The sequence below is a fragment of the Schistocerca nitens genome, chromosome 4 (assembly GCF_023898315.1).
Source record: "Schistocerca nitens isolate TAMUIC-IGC-003100 chromosome 4, iqSchNite1.1, whole genome shotgun sequence".
In the NCBI taxonomy this organism is placed as follows: Eukaryota; Metazoa; Arthropoda; class Insecta; order Orthoptera; family Acrididae; genus Schistocerca; species Schistocerca nitens.
Window position 1 is genome coordinate 745,227,671 of NC_064617.1, and position 5,855 is coordinate 745,233,525.

The window sequence follows — 5,855 nt, forward strand, 5'->3', positions numbered from 1 at the left end:
TCACAGAAGTTATCGTACGGCAGCGAAACTGGTAGATATGCGAATGCGTTAATGTGGAACAAATGTACGCTGAGGAAAAATTAGTTCCAATTTTGGCCAAGAGGTGCAAACTTGGTGGTGTGAATGCAAACGTTTCGACAGGAAAAGGATTAGGAACGAGATGTCGGCAGAGAAGGTCAAATAAGAGAGAAAGACATTATGTTGCTTTTATTACTAACCGTGGGCAACGGCCTTGCCGCAGTGGATACACCGGTTCCCGTCAGATCACCGAAGTTAAGCGCTGTCGGGCGTGGCCGCCACTTGGATGGGTGACCATCCGGGCCACCATGTGCTGTTGCCATTTTTCGGGGTGCACTCAGCCTCGTGATGCCAATTGAGGAGCTACTCGACCGAATCGTAGCGGCTCCGGTCAAAGAAAACCATCGTAACGACCGGGAGAGCGGTTTGCTGACCACACGCCCCTCCTATCCGCATCCTCAACTGAGGATGACACGGCGGTCGGATGGTCCCGATGGGCCACTTGTGGCCTCAAGACGGAGTGCTTTATTACTAATCGTCATGGCTTGTCAAATGACGGCGTGGATATCATACGGTCATACAAAGAATGCACGGCGCCAGGTTTGCACCTGGTGGCCAAAACTGGAACTAATTTTTTTATGGCGCAAATCAGTTCGCATTAACGCATTAGTATGTTTGAGAAGTTTTGCTGTCATACGATAATTACAACCCACACTGGATCCCTGTGAGCAGCTGTGCTTTACTTATAACCACTAGGTATTTATACTACTGCCATCATCCTTAGGGCGATTGCCAGATGACAGGAGTGTCGAACGGATACGATCATGAAAGTAATGGGTATATTCCCTATCATCTTGTTTTCGGACTTCTGTGAGATATACATTGCTGGCTACAAAGTTTCTCTGCACTTTCTATAAAATATCATCACAGTTCATGTTTTTTACGTTTCACATCAATGTTTAGAGAAAAGAACGTATACACCGTAACCTAAGTGAGGCCTGTCATGATTTCGTCTCCTGTGTCAGCCTCTCACTGTATCAGCTGCACCTCACGTCCTCAATTATTTCTTGGATGTACATCAATATTTGACTCCTAATATTGGTTGTACCCTCAACAGCGTCCTCACGTACTACGGAGATAGTTCCTTGATGGCTGAACACATATCCGATCAGCCTGCATCTTCTTCATGTCTGTGTTTTTCGTACGTTCCTCTTCTTGTAGTTCCTGCGGAGAACCTCATTTCTTATCAGGCCGCCTGATTTTCAAAATCCTTCTGTAGTACTATATCACCGACGCTTTGATCACCTTCTCCTCCAGTTTCTCCAAATGTACATCGTCAGAAATTTCTTCCTCAAATTAAGACCTATGTATGATAGTTGGACTCTTCACACTGCCAGGAATGCCCACTTCGTCTATGATAGTACGCTTTTTTTTGTCTCTTTGCTTCGTCTTTCACGTGTTGATCTGCTTCTCTAATAGCAGAATTTTTCCTGCCTGCGGGATTGTGTGGATGATATTTTTCCTAAATTCTAGTAGTATACATCGAGTTTCATAGATTCCGCGAACGAACCAGAATAGCCATTAGTGTACACATCTCAAAATGAGTTTAGTTCAGAAGGAATTTTATCTGAGCCTTCCGCATTATATAGCCGCAGTCCTTGCAAAACACAGGGCCTCTCACCATTGCCACATCGATTCCCATTTCTTCTTTTATCATGCCATCAGACGGTTCCACCCCTCGTAGAGAACTTCACTACACTCTTTCTACCTATTCGCTCTCTTCTCTGTGTTTAACATTGGAATTCATCTTGAATTATTAATGTTGACACTATTGCTTTTAATTTTACTGAAAGCTGTTTTGACTTTTTTGCATGCTGAAGCAGTCTTTCGGATAACCATGACTTTTACAAAATCTTGGAATTTGTACTGCTTTCATTTTCCCTTCGCTTCATTGAACTTGTCAGCTGGATTGGATTGGCTTGTTTTGGGGAAGAGACCAACCAGCGAGGACATCGGTCTCATTAGATTAGGGAAGGACGGGGAAGAAAGTCGGCCGTGCCCTTTCAAAGGATTCGTCCCGGCATTTGCCTGGAGCGATTTAGGGAAATCACAGAAAACCTAAATCAGGACGGCCGAACGCGGGATGGAATCGTCGTCCTCCCGAAGAACTTGTCAGTTATTTCGTTCCAAAGGACTTATGTTGCCGTATTTTTCATATTGCTATATTCCTGTCTTTTCGAAAACATGTATATACTTATATACTTTTTCTTTCGTTGCTAAATTTCTTCTGTTACCCAAGGGGTTTTTGCAGTTTCCTTTTTTTGTACCTGTATTACTTGTCTATCACGCTTCTGTGATTGCTTTTCACAGAAATATCCACTCCTCTTCTAATGTACTGCCTATTGTGCTATTAACTGTCTCGGCTTCTACAGTCTCAGAGAACTTCAGTCCGGTCTTATTATAGTTCCGCACTCATTTTTCCATACGGTTCTCTCAAACCATAACCTAGTCTTCATCCTTACGCCACTGTTACCTGATATAACTTATATCTGCTTCTGGATACGCCCTAACATCCAATACCTGATTTCGAAATCTCAGTCTGAACGTAAATCTTTATTTTCTATCCAATTCACATTACAGACCCCAACTAAATGTTGACTGAGCCTGTGCATCTCTGTTTTGATTTAAGATTATGTAACTTCCCTAACACATTCAAACTCCATACTGTTCATGCTCCGATTCGTAGAAAGTTATCCTTTCTTTGCTATCCTTTTTCTCGTGGTTGCCGCGCGGAGTTGCCGCGCGGTTTGAGGCGTCATGTCACAGATAGCGCGGCCCCTCCCACCCGAGGTTCGAGTCCTCCCTCGGGCATGGGTATGTATATGTTGTTATTAGCATAAGTTAGTTTAAGTAGTGTGTAAGTCTAGAGACCGATGACCTCAGTAGTTTGGTCCCTTAGGAATTCACACAGATTTGAACATTTTCTCGTGGTTACGTACTCTCACGTAGGCCGCTGCAGCGATACAGAATCTTTTATCACCTGAGATATCATCAATACACTTTTTCAGTTACAGACTAAATTCATGCGGATACGCATTAAGTGTACTTATTGCATTGTTTTCCTTTGCCTTCTGCATCCTCATACCGCTGCTGATAACCAATTCTTCCAAGTTTTAGATGCATTTACCCAACCCAAAGCAAGAATGTGCTATGAACCCGTCTTTTCAAGCAGCGTTCCACTGAATTAGTTCGATGGTACTATAATGCGCCACGATATGAAAGCCAAACACGGGACAAATAATTTTACAGTTTCATTTCACTACGTATGCTTTTCTTGAATGAAATACTACTTAAGCTACGCTCGAAAGCTGCCAGACAATTTATCCAACGAATAAGTTCACCCACTGCCGACATCTTATTACGTTTCACGAAACGTTCTAGTTACGGGACTCACTGAATGATATAAGTGGCAAATGGCAGCCAAGTATAAAGACATGGTCAAATATGGAGAATCTTTGTTGTAGTATTACGAAATACCTTAATGGTGGGCTACTTGGTGGCAATGCTGTCAGCCACGACTAAGAATTGAGTACTTGGACACTGGCGGCGTATAACGGACAGCCCGTCGAGGATGCTACTGATGACAAAGAGAATGGCTGCCGACGGCCGCCACTGAAAAGGAATCAAAATAATCAACAGATAAAGTGTCTGTTCTGTTACGCCATATCCATGTAATAATCGCGCAGTGCCGAAATTTGCCTAGAAGGAATTCTGATTGATGTTAATGATTTTCAGAAAAGTCAGGCTTACGTGAAAATTAATATCCTGGCCATAGCCTCATCCTACTGCGATTCAGTGGTCAAGGAAACTATGGAGATACAATTAGCAGACACATTGCTCAAAGGGGACGAGGGTTCCCAGCTCGGCAAATCTCGGAAACCCCTCATTTCACATCTGCTCTCTGTCTTCATCTCATCCATAATAATTATCAACAACACAATTCGTTAACTCTGTGGGTACACTGATTCCGCGCTAACTTTGTTTTACTCTTAGGCACATCAAGTGTGGTAGCACTCGTCTAGCAGCACTACCTGCAATCGTAATGTCATTTGGACGCCAAGAAACGCAATATCGCGAGGCCCAACACAATACTGCTCCTCGTGGGATATCCATCTCCCTCCCCCCCCCCCCCCTTCCAACCACCACCACACACCGCAGCCGTAATACTGACAATATTCATTTAGGCATACTTAACTTTTTTGTATTATAAATTGCAGTATGCAGCTTCAATGCACGGCGCATTGAAAATGTATCACAAACAAGTTATCATCAAGTCATCATCCAATGTTAGTTAACAACACATCAGCGGTATAAACCTTCAAGGGATACAGCGATAACCGAGACTTCAGACTATATCACACGAGTGGGCTGTAGCGTGAGGGAAGAGTTCGTGGGTAATAAAAGTCTGAGTATATAGTGTCGCATCTCACAACATGCTAATATTTTTTATCTTGGCGTTGTTAACTGATACTAGGCCCTTCTTATGAATTTAGTATCAGTATTCCGTATTCATTGTTATTTGACATGTCAGTCTGCTTAGAGAACGAAAGATGAAATGAATATTTCCTATTTCCGAATATGTGGCGATTTCCGAGTGTATGGTTAGATAGGAACCTAAAAGAACAGCTTAAAGCGACGAGCAATAACATTCATATCCTTCCTTCTCGCACATATTTCATGGGTAACAATCATCTCACAATTGCTCCTGGTAAGAGGCCAACATTGAACACTAACGAAAGTTGATAGCAGTTCCTGTGATCGACAATATTGCGCCCGACGTAAAAAAGACGTCACATTTGCAAAAAGTGTTGTTAAACGAGTGTTACCCCATCAAATTTAATCTGTGACTGATGCTCTTGTAACCAACAGTGTTATCTCTGACTCACACGCGTTTAATTCAAAGCGTGTGAAGTGATTTAAAAACGTGCCAGCGACTCCCTTTAAGGATGACTGAAAGGTTCTCAAGCGAAATATCTGAACGTGAGTTACAAATATTCTCGATGTATGGCAGCAAAATGACGGAATAGCCAGGGATTTGATGCCACATTTGTATGGCTTTCGTACAAATATAAGTATGTAATTATTAATTGCTTGTGAACGTGATTTAGTTGTTTTTGAACAGTACTAATGTACTGGATGAACTACGTAAACTGTTACGTTAGCCCATTTCAGTGTAATTCTAATGAATTTACTCACTAAAACTGAATTAGTGATTAGTTTAGGAACGATATTTTATTCATTCTGAGGATGTGAATTATTCTTTGACTTTTGTGAATTTTTTCCCACGTGTGGTTAAAGTAGTAACGTGTAACACTCGACTTCTTTTGATTAATCTAAGCTATTCAGGGCCTGTTCACGATCAACAAGAAATCGTTTATGTGTCAGAGATTACATTTTTGTAGTTTAGTCCGTGATTTTTGAGTGTTCCCCTGAGAAGGTAATTACGACTAGAGGCCCTCAGGTTTCAAGTAGGTCGGACAGAACAACTATACCCGGAGCAGATACAAGACCGACTGATACAGATAGCACCATAGCTTTCACCCAAATATAAGGCAAACCACTGTTCATTATATCTGCTCTGAATTTCGTGCTCTGAAATTGCTCTGAATTTCGTATTCATTGTTATTTAACATGTCCGTCTGATTAGAGAACGAAAGATGAAATGAATATTTGGCTGTTTGTTTCCGAATATGTGGCGATTTCCGAGTGTCGTCAGCAAACAGTCAGTCTGACAAGTCCTTTAGATGTAATGACAGCTGCGAATATAATCTACCAGC

The 5,855-nt window shown here is 42.0% G+C and overlaps 1 pseudogene; it reads left to right on the top strand.

Annotated features, from left to right (window-relative positions):
- The first annotated feature begins 222 nt into the window (after positions 1-222).
- On the top strand, positions 223-340 carry LOC126254838 (5S ribosomal RNA; annotated as a pseudogene).
- The last annotated feature ends 5,515 nt before the right edge of the window (positions 341-5,855 follow it).